This window comes from Camponotus vicinus, unplaced genomic scaffold (assembly GCF_025532165.1).
Source record: "Camponotus vicinus isolate PSW18456_S1 unplaced genomic scaffold, iyCamVici1.0 SCAF_1, whole genome shotgun sequence".
Lineage (NCBI taxonomy): Eukaryota > Metazoa > Arthropoda > Insecta > Hymenoptera > Formicidae > Camponotus > Camponotus vicinus.
Window position 1 is genome coordinate 29,455,717 of NW_028141945.1, and position 14,656 is coordinate 29,470,372.

Sequence of the window (14,656 nt, forward strand, 5' to 3'; positions counted from 1 at the left end):
CTAGTTCTATCTCCCGTTTTGAGCATCCGTCTTCTCTGTGCGTCGAGATTCGCCTCGGATTACTGATCAGCATAAAAACGAGCGATAGCCCTGGATATGTAGGGTGATTCTTTAGTGGAATCTCAAGCGTTAACAGGTACAGCTTTTGCGACGTCTATCAAATTCAGAATGATCCGATAACGTAAAAAATATAAGATCTTATAGAGACACATTTATCTCAAAATACCTTGCTGTCAAGGTTCGCTTTTGCGAAATAGAATTTGCGAATTAGAATTGTGATTTTTTAAGTAAGTAATCTAAACAATTAAATATGTATGCGAGAAAGAATTGATAGATAGATTCTCTCTCTTAATGTTCAGATTTTGTATATCTAATAATTACTCTCGAAAATATGACTTATTAATTTAGTATAGTAGTTACCGATCATATAAATTAAGAACCAAAAAAATAATTATCTTTAATTATAATAATAAAAAATAATGGAAGAAAGAATTTCAGTATCTACAAAAAAATTGAACAGTGTCAAAAATTACGTTATAAAGATAATAATTTCTTGTAATATCATTTCCTAAGCATACGGTTTAAAAATTGCTAAAATATATGCGCCAGTTTATAAAAAATAGACCATGTAAGTTATCGTATCTTTTTCTTTATCTTTTAAAAAATTTTAAATGTTTGTAATATATCTTATACAAACTTATAACAACAATCAACTCTCTAAAAGTGAATCAGTGAAAATATCACTGATTTAAACAGTAAAATAAGATTTCACTGAGAATCAGTGAGTATTTTACTGATTTTCAGTGGAAACGCTTACTTTTTTGTTATTTTATCTTATATCTCACTGATTATGGTCAGTTAAAATAAAATTCACTGTAAACCCAGTAAATTTTACTGTAAAACCAGTAATCGCTAGTTCGTTCGTTTACCGCTACGATCGCTATCTCTCTCGTATTTAATTTTAGTCATAAGAATTATATAAAGTTTGCAAAGAGCGACATTTAAAATTAGAAGTATTACTTCGATTTAATTTTTGATACAATCTCAATAGAGAGGCTTCAGATATTAAATCGATCTTTATAAGTTGGACAAATAAATGTCTGGCGACTTAATGAAAATTATTCGTTCGTTATCTATTTAAAATAACAAGTTCAATATGCATGTAATATAAATAAAATAAAATTTTTTAATATAATAAATATTTAGTAAATATAAATAAAATTTTTAAGTTTATATGAAACAGATAGAGAGATGAATTGTAGTTTAATATTACTGACAATAACGAAAGAAATATTACTAATATTGAGAAATATTACTGATTGAAACAGTCAAAATTATTAACTAATTCTTCAATAAAATATCACTGATTTACAGTGCTGTACTTATAACTGCTGTAATAAGTGACTATTTACTGTTTTTCAGTGATAATACACTGATTCACTTTTAGAGAGAAAACATGCTGAAGATCAGAAGACTATCTTCTTTATCGCATTTTTATTAACATCACAACTGCATAACCTTGTGTCAAGTTTTCATATAAGGGTATCTACGTTTCTTGCGATTCTAACTTTTGGAGAAAGCACAGTTTTCTTCTCTCTCTCTCTCTCTCTCTCTCTCTCTCTCTCTCTCTGCATTGTATCATTAGTATCGTGTTCCTGGAGACGTCGCCCTTGTGTTTTCCGAGCATACTCTTCCGAGCCTAGCGACCAAACAACCGAGTTCCGCATCTCGGTGCGGAAAACTTTAGCCGGCGTGAAAGAGCGAGCTTGCGCGAGCTTTCGTGAGCTTTCTTGCCGTGCGTCTCGACCGTGTTCTTAGACAATGCGGCCAACTTTTGTAATTAAAGTTATACTCTGCGCGTCGAGTCTAAGTTACGCAAAGTTAGACGACAACGACGATGATGATGGTAGACACGCAGTGGTCGTCTTCTTTGAAGAAGAAGGACCACGCTTCAAAGGCGCTCCTCGGTTGTAGATTGTTGTAATTGTTGGACAGGACGATTTTCCTTCTGATAATCATTGAATAATAAATTATTTTAAATTTTTCTGTTTCTAGTATTATGAAAAAGTTCCTACAAAAAATATAATTAAATTTTATTAAGCAAATTTGTAAAATACTCTCTAAAAGTGAATCAGTGTATTATCACTGAAAAACAGTAAATAGTCACTGATTACAGCAGTTATAAGTACAGCACTGTAAATCAGTGATATTTTATTGAAAGAATCAGTTAATAATTTTGACTGTATATTTCTTTCGTTATTGTCAGTAATATTAAATTACAATTCATCTCTCTATCTATTTCATATAAAATTAAAAATTTTATTTATATTTATTAAATATTTATTATATTAAAAATTTTATTTTATTTATATATTACATCCATATTGAACTTGTTATTTTAAAAAGATAACGAACGAATAATTTTCATTAAGTCGCCAGACATTTATCTGTCCGACTCATAAGATTGATTTAATACCTGAAGCCTCTCTATTGAGATTGTATCAGAAATTGAATCGAAGTAATATTTCTAATTTTATCTGTCGCTCTTTGCAAACTTTATATAATTCTTATGACTAAACTAAATACGAGAGAGATAGCGATCGTAGCGTAAACGAACGAACTTAGCGATTACTGGTTTTACAGTGAAATTTACTGGTTTTACAGTGAATTTTATTTTAACTGACCATAATCTATGAGATATAAGATAAAATAACAAAAAAATAGTTTCCACTGAAGATCAGTAAAATACTCACTGATTCTCAGTGAAATCTTATTTTACTGTTTAAATTAGTGATATTTTCACTGATTCACTTTTAAAGAGTATATTATGCATTTCAGTTTTTTTTATTCTAAGATATTTTTGTTATATTAATGTGCGAGCTTTAGTATTATCGCATTAGAATGACTGCCACTTGACGATTATTTTTTTTCGAGAACTAAATTGACTACAATTTATTGGTAAACGACGATTATTCTTATACCTGCTCTGTGTGCAGTTAATTACGTATCGTAATTTACATTACCGTAGAGACGAGCGGATGGAATGCAACGAAACGTAAAGAAACTGCATATGTCTCACTCCCTGGTTGATATCAGCACGCGACTAGCAAAAAAACTGGGAACGTGAACGTTCTCGGTAGGCTTAATTATCTTGTTAGTGGACCCGCTACGTTAAGCGTACTCGACAACGTCGTCGTCATCGTTCTCTGCACCTCGACTGACTTCTTGCATCGCCTTCATTCGAATCGTCACGCATTTTTCAATCTCACACTCGTCGTGTCACGTCATAAACTGTTACAGAAGTGTTACGAAGTGACAAAGTATTATGTGTGGCTTGCTACGAGAGTCTGAAATTTGCGGAAGACCATTGTCAACCATGCTTAAAAGTATTCAAACGCATATATATTATAGCACGAGCTTCTATTATTCATTAAGCTGTGTTCGATCTTTTGACAATTTAATCATGAATTGAATTAGTAAAGTATTGAGAATTATTAAGGATATTCAAAATGTTTTTGCGAGAATAAATTAGAGCGTTTATTAAAAACAAAAAAAAAACATTTTTTTCAAGGATTGTGGAATATTTTATTATAATATATTTTACAATTAATCATATTACATGATATTTAAATAATTTGTGAAAATATATTTATAATTCTACGTAATTTTTATTGAGAAAAAGGCGAAAGATACTTTATATTTCAGTTGAAAATAAATTGATCAATTGATGGAATTTCCTTCCGCTTTGACGAACCGACGAATCGATCTCTTAGACTTCATTTCGCATATCGCTCATTATCATATGAGAGTAATGGGTTGCTAGCGGACATTGCGCGATTAAACGGTTGACTCAATTTAGGATTAAATTGGCAGACAAAGACCTTAAGTCGACTGCTTACTAACATGCGAACGGACCTAACCAATTATAGACCACCCAAATTGTTCTTCGAGAAGGTTTCGCGTTGATAAGTCCGTATCTTCTGTTGCTATACTTTACTGCTTATATATGCATCTGCTTTTATTGAAAATTTATTAGCAATTCAATAATAATAATAATAATTCAATCATATAAAATGAGTCTCAAAAAGATTTCGATTTTTTGCGAATATTACAAGTATGATGTAAATGTAATAGTCTCTAGATGTAATCCTACATTAGTAATTTAAAAATTCCAATATTATTTTAAAATCATTAAACTTTTATGATATAAAATTGACTTTAATATACAATAAAATGAGGATATAATATAAACCAATTAATTATATATTAGAATTACATTTTTTTAATAAATAGCATATTTTAATAGTAATAGCATATTTTAAGTGTCATACTTTTTATTTATTCGATTAAAATAAGATTGTATGAAAATTTTTCTTGTAAAAGTTTTTTTCTTGTAAAAGTGAGAAAACATTGATTTTTTAAAATGCATATAATTATATGAAGATATATTTTATCTCCTTGAAAATTCTAAAAATGGTTGATATAAAAAGTAATGATATTTCATATGCAACGATTCGATAGAAAAAAAAGTACTTGTATGCGTTAGACAGAACAACAGAATGGAAAATACAACAAACAATTATAAGAGATCGTCCATATTTTAATAGTAATAGCATATTTTAGGTGTCATATTTTTTATTTATTCGATTAAAATAAGATTGTATGAAAATTTTTCTTGTAGAAGTTTTTTTCTTGTAAAAGTGAGAAAACATTGATTTTTTTAAATGCATATAATTATATGAAGATATACTTTATCTCCTTGAAAATTCTAAAAATGGTTGATATAAAAAGTAATGATATTTCATATGCAACGATTCGATAGAAAAAAAAGTATTTGTATGCGTTAGACAGAACAACAGAATGGAAAATACAACAAACAATTATAAGAGATCGTCCATATTGATTACATAACATTTACATGCATTACGTATGGAGAGTCTACACGTGGGCATACAGACTATTGTTATTTACATATGGGCGCTTTTATGCATCGCGCCTAACGCCGACTGAAGCTATCTGGCTCATAAAACAGCGTATCTCCCCGTCCATCGCGTTTATCGCACTTCGGAGACGATGAGCATTCAATTGGAACGAAGACGCTCTGTCGGCCGCGCGTTTAGACGTTACGGCACCCTTTGACCCGTAAAAATCCGACACTTTCGACGACAATCCCGCATGCGCGCGAGGCGCTCGAGAATTGGTCCCGAGGCGTCATCGCATCATGGCAAAGGTTTGTCGACCTCGTGAGAATAGTTTTGTTCCAGTTAAACGAAAGCTAGGTACCCGTATGACTGCTAGCCGCCGCCGAGTGTGTCATCAGAAATTGTTTCCATCACATACTTTCCTACCAGCATACCTTCGCACGACCGTATCGCGTTTCTCAATTTGGTGTCGGGTATCTCTCTGATTGGCGACTAGATCTCCTCTGAATCGCAGTTCTGGGTAAAAAAAACGTAATCCTTGTATATTACAGTTATTATACATTTTTATCAATAACACAGGTCTACAAAAAATGGGGTCATGATTGTTGTTGGGCAGCTGGGGGTCATTTCCGAAGTAATTTTCTGCGTAGAATCCGAATCCGAGGTTAGAATTGGCCCATCAGGATTTTGAGATATTTGAAGTTATATACTCGAAAAATGGCTTTTTGGGCTACTTTTGAGGTTATGTACAGGACGCACAAAATTTTTTAGCTCTTTTCTTCTAATTGCATCATTTAGTACTACTCTTTCCCTTCGAAATGAGCTGTCGAATGGTCATCTACGATTTTTCCTTGCAAAGTTACGGCCATTTTAAGATGACATGATGAATTCCAAACCCTGCGCCGTTATAGCCCAACAACCTCATGAGCATTCACATTAAACCTGTAAACTTTGAACTATAAACCCGAAAACCTGGACTTAAAACTGTATATATGAGTTTGATGGAGACTCTGAAATCAGATTCCAAATCAGCGACCCCAAAAATCCATGTTTTCAGTTCTCAGTTCAAATTTGAGCGAAATTAAAATTTTTGTCCACCATATTGGATCCGCCATCTTGAATTTTCAAAATGCCCAACAACAAAATCTTGTAGACCTGTGTAATCATATAATTTCATATAATCATAAATACGCGAAGAATTATGTTAAAAAATAATCTGAAATGTTTGTCCTGATGTTTTTTTGATTTTCTCGATCATTATTGTTTATTATTTCGATTTAAGGATTTGAATTGACAAAATTTACGAGAGAAGTCACAAGTGTCCTTGACGAATTTTATATTTGACATACGAAAAGTGGCAAGGTATCAGTGAGTAACTTGCTATCGATTAGCTGTCGCTTTATTTGGAAGAAGTAAAAGAAGAGCGAGCCCTTGGGATCTAATGGAGTCGCCTGTGTGATTCGAATTGAAGGATACACGAGAACGCTCCTAATCTTGATGCGCGAGCTTTTACTTGCCGAGCTCTTTTCGAAAATACTCCTTTGTTTCTGTCACCGTTTTCTGAATTTAACTATAAAATTTGAAATATTAGAATATATTGATGAATTTGTATGCAAGATTAACAAATGAAATATAAATTTTTTTAATTTTTATATTTCAATAGATCCTTTAAATATGATATAAATTAATTTTTTTCTCGCATATTTTTCTATGATTATGATTTTCGTGCTTAAAATTATACATATAGATTTTTTGTGAAAAAGAATATCGTAGAGATTGTATAGAGTTAATTTTTTAATATTTTGATAGTGTACAATTTTCATTAATTCACTACACTTTCATTAATTTTTATCAAGATTCTTTCAATTTTAATCAAATCAGACGTTTATTGCGAAAGGATTTATATAACGATTTTAACGTACTTGTGGAGAAAAGCAATTCTCGTATTAAATATATTTCTTGTTTGAGCAGTTTTTTACATCTTGATACGGCTCCTTTCTCCTTTTAATGGTTTTCCCAGTCGGTTTACGGTGCCTAATGATGATAATAAGCGACTTCATCACCTGAGTAAGCATCTAGCTATAATGATGGACGATCAACGTAGAATATAGCACCTGCACGATATCCGTTGCTTTGATACTCTATACTATAATTCTCTATACTATAATTAGCTTCGATCACAAAATTCATGTAAATATTGTGCGCGATAATCTTCTGGTAAAATCGTATTCGCGAGAGCTCTGTTGTGTTTAAAAGGCGAAGTCGCAGCTTTCCACGCATCGTAATTCTCGTTCCGTAACTCTTAATGGCCGGGATACCTAACTCCAGGTTAAGCAGAGGGTTTCCTTGAGATCTCATCTTTATGCCTCGCAGGACTTTTTCGAGGGTCTGGAAACGGCACCATAAAAGACAATCTCGTATTCGAGAGTCTACCGTACGCATCGCCATCTTCCTAGAACAGTTTGTCGTTCTGAAATTTCGAGTAACAATTACCATCGTGCCTCTGGAAGAGGGAACAAATAAATGATATTTCATTGTAGCAACTTGTCATCGCTCTGAGGAAAGAATTTTATTTTAATAATTTTCGTTAATTGAGCCATTATTAATTTTCTTTATGAGAAAATTATGATAAAATATAAAAAGTATTTGAACAAATTTTTAACTTTTTTTTTTAATAGATAGAACACGATTAAATTTTTTTTCTAGATGTTCAAAGTATTTTACATTTCATACATTTGTATTAATTATTTTCTTTATGATGTTATCATTATTAAATCAATATCTGAAAAAATAATTTATTGCGTATGTATATTTGTAAGCAAAATTATTCTAATGTCATGAAAATATGAATAATTATACAATGGCTTCTATTTATTACATGCAATTTATATGGATTTAGAAAGATCGACAATGTTGTATAACATAAGTATATATAAATACAACAAAACAATAAGTATATATCCTGTGCAAAAGTTTATTGTGCTTACTCATTATGAAGTGGCTGATACTTCGAGAAGCGACCGAGAATGTGTGTACTCCTCTTGTTCCAAAATAAATACATCTTCGCGATGCGGTCGAGAAAACGGGCGAGTGCTTTTTTAGGCTTAGCCGAGTGAGTTGCAGGCTTCACCGCGTGCGCGATGCGGCGAAGAAAAGGCGGCCGAAAAAAAGAGAGCACAGAAATAAGTGGCCTATTGATCCCAAACACCGTGTCGCCGGTATGCTGGCGTGTTCACTTTAGGACGAGGACTGTCGCTTTTGTGAAATTTTAAATAGATTTGGTTCCGCGACTCCGGCTGCTTCTCGCACCAACGAGACGTGAGGTATTTTCGTTCTACGCACAAATTGCAGCAATTCGATCTTCAAATCTTTAAAGTATTAATTTTTGTGCATATTATAAATATTATTTCTGATTAAATCATATCTTTGTAGATATTTATTAATTTAATATCTAAAAATGTGAGAAAACTATATAAGAATTTTTTAATTACATTATCATATTGCATAGTATCATCTATCTTTATTTTGTTATGCAATTATACATAATTTAAGAAAATAAGAGTGTGACAATTTTTTAACAAGTTTTTAATCATTATATTAATATTTTTATTAGCAATTTTAAATCATGTATTTTTTACATAGAGCTAATAGCGTTTAAAAAAACTCAAATTATAATTAATATCGAAAAAATATAAGTAATAATAGAAAGTAAAGGTGTATTTTTTTCAAACAAAATAATTAAATTATTGACGCTATTAATCATATTTTTATTGAAAATTCTGTTTTATTAAAATGACTTTCAAACTTGATGTCAAGTACTCAATCGCAACATTTTTATCTTAATTATTAATTTGTCACAAGCTTATACAAAGTAAAAAAATCATAAACTGAGATCAATCTAACGATGAGGTAAAAAATGGAAAATTTTTTTAACATTGGAATTGATGCAACTTGACAGTAGAACAAACGTCTTCTTGCTTTACACGAACATGCTAATTTCTCGAAGTGTACATTACATATATATATGGATACATATACAAATGAGGTGGATTAGTTATAATATGAAAGCGTGACGGGCATGATAGCGCAAGCTTACACTAGCTGTAACGGCTGAACGCACATGTTGCTAGATGTCACTGGACAGATGCGATATTGCTCTTGTGGAAGCTGGTGTTTCCTGATCTCCGACACTTCCTGACGCCTACGAATGCGTTTCTTGTGTCTCCCTCTCTCTCTTTCTCTTTCTCTATTCCCTTCTTCGTCCTACGTGAAATTCCCACAGGATCCGAGAAATATCCCCTCCTCCCATGCACGTCCAAGAAACATTATCATATGCTCTCTCGGTTCGCGCCAGCTTCTTGCCAGAAGGTTTCGGTCCAACAAACCAAGGAACTATACGAAAAATGATCTCACGCGACTCGCCCTTTCCGGAAGTTCTCTATACGATCCATTTGCGTTGGAAGTAACATATGTCAAATTTTGGGGCACTGTAATATAATTGACATTAGTGAGTCAAGTGTAAAAAATCAAAAAGAACAGGGATAATATAACGTAATTGGAGCAATTAAATTACAAAGTTTTACTTGAACATCTACCTTAAATTAATTATTACATTTTGTTTTTTTTTAATTTAATAATTTTTTTTTAAATTTAATAATTAGTAAAAATAGGATTACCCTATAATTTTTTTAAATATTTTCAGTCCTCTAATAAGGAATTATGCATGGATCGAAGTGGGACGGATTACATAAATCATGAGGATGCATCCCTTAGTACGCCTCGAGCAATCGCTGATTGTCAGGATCGCAGCGTCTAATGGCCCGTCCGATTCATCTTGGCTTCAGTAGCGGGCAATCGACCACGACTCCTGGTTTGACCAGATTGATCAAGGGGTTCAATGACGATGCAGATAGCTACTGCGGATGATGTATTCCGAGCACGCAATCCACTAAGACGAGGTCAGTGGCCCTTGCTTACATACCAATCTATCTACCTACCTGTCTTTAAATAATGGAATTGACATTAATGTATAAATCTGTAAATTTCTTTATTATATGACAATATTTTAATCAATTATTTCTAGTTCTGAAAAATCCCAATATTTCTTGTTATGATCATGTTATTGTCATGATCGCGAAAATTTGCGAATGCGAGCCAAGGTAATGGATGCGGTAATTTTATTGCCGAAGTAAACGATTTTCAAGAAGTATGGAAAGAAGCGAATGACAGCTGTGCTAAAATTTCCACCTCTGTCCAGCGTTTTGTTCGCGACACGCGTTCGCTGTCGGTTAAAATAGACGTGCGACACACGTAACGAGACTCGAACGGCTGCTGTATATATGAATTCGGACAATGCCGGACAGCGGTCGCGCTTGTGTATCGACTACAATGCCGGTATGCGACCGGCGTTGATGGGCGTGCAAGGGTCCTCTATGGAAAAACTCTGCGCTATGGCTTGTGGGCGTACTGGGTTACGTCCGCGTTTTATATCCCGATCCAGGGGAAAACTAAACGTCTCATTTAAGAAAAACTCCCGTCGGGTCACGCCCTGTGATCTCGGTTCGCGTAATCATCTGCTCGAATAGAGAGCGCCTTACGAACCGTTTGACAAACGGCGGCACGCCGTTATATCGTTTATTTATTGCCTCGTTTCCATCGTGACCGAACTTTTGCCTACTCCGCGAGTGATCGAGATAAAAGTAATCCTGGAAAATGATCGTTTACATAAGGAAAAAATATATATCCATACGGAATATTTGGAATTTGGAAAAAAAACATTCTTCTCTTTTCTCTATCTTATATCTTATTGTTAGTTTAATAAAAAAAATTAAATCTATTGTTAATAGTACTAATTTTGTTTAATTATATTATGATTTATAGATTTACACAGATAAGATACATTTATAAGAAAGTATGAATCTTATAAGCCAATTTTGTCGATCGAGTCGTAAAATTGATTTTGAATCGAGATTAAATATACGACTTGAAGTTTAAAATTATAATTACAAAGTAGCCGCATGCTGTAGCACTTTATGAAAAAATTGCAATTGACAATGAATTACTCGCAAGAGATATCATCATTGCAATCGTGAATTCATATCGAATCTGTTATTATCCTATTACGATCTCGGTAGTTTCTCAACGACGAAAAGAAGAGGGTTTTGCTTTAGGCATCGATAATCACAGAATTGCATAGAAGAAGCTGAAAATTCCATGTCGAATTGATGTAAGGTTGTCGGAGCATCGTGTCACGTGGCCCGGTGTGAATAATTTATTGTTTGCCGGCGGGTGTGACGATTCCTCGTTTAATGTATCTTAAAATTGCTTTCCGGCGTCACGCATTCTGGGCGTGACGATCCGGACCAGATGGTTCGATCTGGATGCGATCACAAGATTTCTATCTATGCTCGGCAAAGACGTTCTAATCATCTGTCTTCCATGAAATTACAAAGTCCACTGGCTACATCAGATCTCGTTATTTCGCGGTCATTCGCCTAGTATTTTATGGTACAACAATTAGCATTAATTACTTCTAGAAAACTTTATAGCGCTTCATGAATTAACCAGATCTTTTTTATAATAATTTATATAATCACAATATTTTTCATTTTTTTAATAATTTAACAATTTATCGAAAAAATCGTTTGCATGTAATGTTTGTGTTTTTCATAATCATTAATACTCTTTAGAATATTTCGTAATTTTATACATTATTTAATTAAAAGAGTTCATTTAAATATTCTCTATTAATTGTGTTATACAATAAAAACATGTCTAAAGATGTTATGCATATGACTTCAATGCTTTATTTGATTAAAAGATGTATTATCTGATATTTATTTATATTGCAAAAATTAAATTAAATTTTCTTATTGATTAATAAATTAAAAAAGAAATGTAAAATAAAAAAAATTTGTTCAACTAAAAAGGATCTACCAGCGCGAATTTATATAAAACTTTCGCTAATCTTTTTCTGCGCCATCGATCTTTGCTTCGAGACGGATTTTGAGGCGATTTTACGGTGGTTCGACAACAATGCGGGGCGTGGGAAGCTCGGTTAAAAGCTAAACGATGCAATTTGTCAAACGGCGACTCCAAAGATGGTCGAATATTATATACGCGCGTGCCGCGACAGAAGAAAATTTTTTCGACAGAAACGAATTCAATTTTTATTAGAAAAATGAAATATAACATTACATTAATATTATTATATTACATATAATATTATATTAAATGCAAATATTACATGAAATGTCATGTGCAAGAATTGTGATATATATGATATAAATAATATAATAATGTTATTTTTTGTATGATGAAATTCATCTTTTTTCTAAAGTATCTTCTTTCTAAAATATTAGTCTAAGATATATAAAATGCGAGATTTATTAGTCAGAATTAATTTTAAATTATTTTCCTAACATTTTTATCAATTGAAACTCATTAAGCTTGAAAGACGTAAATGTAATACAATTTAATTTTTCGAAATCTTACTTTTCAAATGTGATTAGATTCATCCACGATTTAATTTAAAACTTAATTACCAATTTATTCAATATTAATTATGTAATGATTATATATCATAGATAACGTGAAAACGTTTAAATTCGCAGTAGAAACTACAATAAATTTTTCAAGAATTTCTATTAATTCGTCGCCGAAAGTATGTAAAATTTATAAAAATATGTTTTTATTATTAATTATTCTATATCTATTTGTCCAGAAAAAAATCAAGTTTTTCAAGAATTTATTTCTGCTATCGATTCATATATTTTAGCCATCCGGCTGCCGTCGTCGCTATCGTCATTCGCCGATGAAGAAAAATGTGGTGCTCCGTGGCCCGTAGATGGCAAGGTCGTAAATTTCGCGTTGACTGCACGCACTTGCCGTTGATGGACAGTCGTGACCTTTCTCGGTGGGAAGCGCGCAAACGCGTACCATTTCTAAAAATCACAGAATGGATCCACAATTAACGGTGAACGTAATTCACTCTATCCCGTCTGCCTTCACGGACGTTTATGTTCGCGCGTGAACGAGTCATTTGATGCAAATACGGTTCGATTCTTCGTTGTGCATCGCTCTAGACGAGACCGTCTTGTGCGATGGGAACAAACGAGCAAGCGAGAAAGACCGATATCTCTCATTCACCTTCTCCTTCGTCGGCAAAATTTGTTAAACGTATCATCTGATGCATTGTGATCGAAATGAAATGTACAGGTGTAGGAAGAATTTCTTGCGACGAAATTACATGTAATCAAAAATTCTCTTTTTTGCATAAAAATATCAAATTAAAAATGCACCTCTAGATTAAGAATGTCTGGCATTAAATTTAGAAAAGCGAGACGTAAGATTATTAATGATCCAGCTATTATCCAGCACATATCGCTTCTGCTTTTTCAATACATCATTAATATTATATTCTTATAGTGAAAACCAGGATTTTCCGCTGAGGAAGAAAATCAGTGAAACGTATATATAGGGTGTCCTAGACCACCCGTACCCTTTTCTTTCAAAAACTAAGCATTTTAGAGAAAAATGTTTCAGACAAAAGTTGTTTGGTTTCGAGGGGGCCATAAGATGGTACCATTGGTTTGACTTTGAAGAGTCATTTGAAGGTCACGTGAAGGTCACTTCAATTTTTTTAAATGGAATACCCTATATATTTTTGCACATTCTTGTAGCTCATCTCGAGAGCTTTCCAAAACACTATAATTAAGTTAGTTTTCATTAAGTACTTTCCGAGTTATGAGGCTTGAAATAATTTCTTAATTTTACGTAAATCATAAAATATCTTGTAAAATATTCATTTTTCGATTATCTTACTTTAATACTTTTATGTACAAAATAATAAGAGGAATCAAATCTAGGACACCCTGTATACGCATGTGTAGTAGCGGAGCAAAATTTTAGAGTCACCTTAACAAAAGGAGTTGTCGCAAGTGGATCTATCGCATACGTAACGCAATAATATCGAACTCTATTCGGCGGACCCGGGACACATACAGAATGCGCGACGCACGCACGTACGCATGCACGCATGTACGTATCAAGAGCGAGCGATACTTTATCGCAGCGCGTGCCCGCCACTTGGTTATGCGGAATGTGTCTCCCTGATGCCGGTCTCTCTTTCCCCCTCGGGCGGCGAAACTACCGATATCTACTACTGCGCCGGTCCTCCTCCTCCTCCTCCTCCTCCTTCTTTTGCTTCTTCGTCCTCTTCTCCTGCTCCTCTGCCTCGATCTCGTCATCCTCCGTAAGGCGACGTAACAACTTGATTCCATATTCCCGGGGCGGTTGTCGCCCGTGAAGAATTGAATGAAATAAAATAAAGCCCCGGATTCCCCGTGTTTTATGGCGTGGCTCGTTCCCTACCCACTTCGGCAACGTGCGCGCGTGTCTACATAATCGTGTGCTTCTTTCTTCCCATCTTGTCCCTTATCTCTTCTGTTGGCCGTATAGTTTTTCGTTCTTTTACTGATGATGGCTTACGTCCGATTATATTCGTGGATTATTACATTACTGTTTATTAATAATATTCTTTTATGCTAAATGATTATTAAAAATATATGGAGAGTGTTTTATGCTTTTAAATTGCATTAAGATTGTTCAAGCAAAGACGACTAGACGAAGGTTGTTTAAATTTTATATTGAAGCTTTTTCTCTTAAACCGTATTTCTATTTGCCGGAGTTTTATAATAAGATACACATACTATCTCTGTTATATACAGGGTGTC

General features: G+C 33.3%; 1 protein-coding gene and 1 long non-coding RNA gene across 5 annotated transcripts in view; one reads left to right on the forward strand and one right to left on the reverse strand.

Annotated features, from left to right (window-relative positions):
- Svp (COUP transcription factor 2) overlaps positions 1-14,656 on the forward strand; it is a 315,105-nt gene that overhangs the window by 51,101 nt on the left and 249,348 nt on the right. For all 4 annotated transcript variants that reach the window (XM_083106213.1, XM_083106143.1, XM_083106065.1 and 1 more), the window contains one exon: positions 9,625-9,880. The gene's annotated coding sequence lies outside the window, so the exon portion shown is untranslated. The remainder of the gene's footprint in view (positions 1-9,624; positions 9,881-14,656) is intronic.
- LOC145975750 (uncharacterized) lies at positions 6,784-9,049 on the reverse strand. The gene is made up of 3 exons (XR_014440082.1): positions 9,019-9,049; positions 7,910-8,256; positions 6,784-7,392 (listed from the first exon to the last, which is right to left on the reverse strand). It is a non-coding gene; the product is annotated as an uncharacterized LOC145975750 (long non-coding RNA).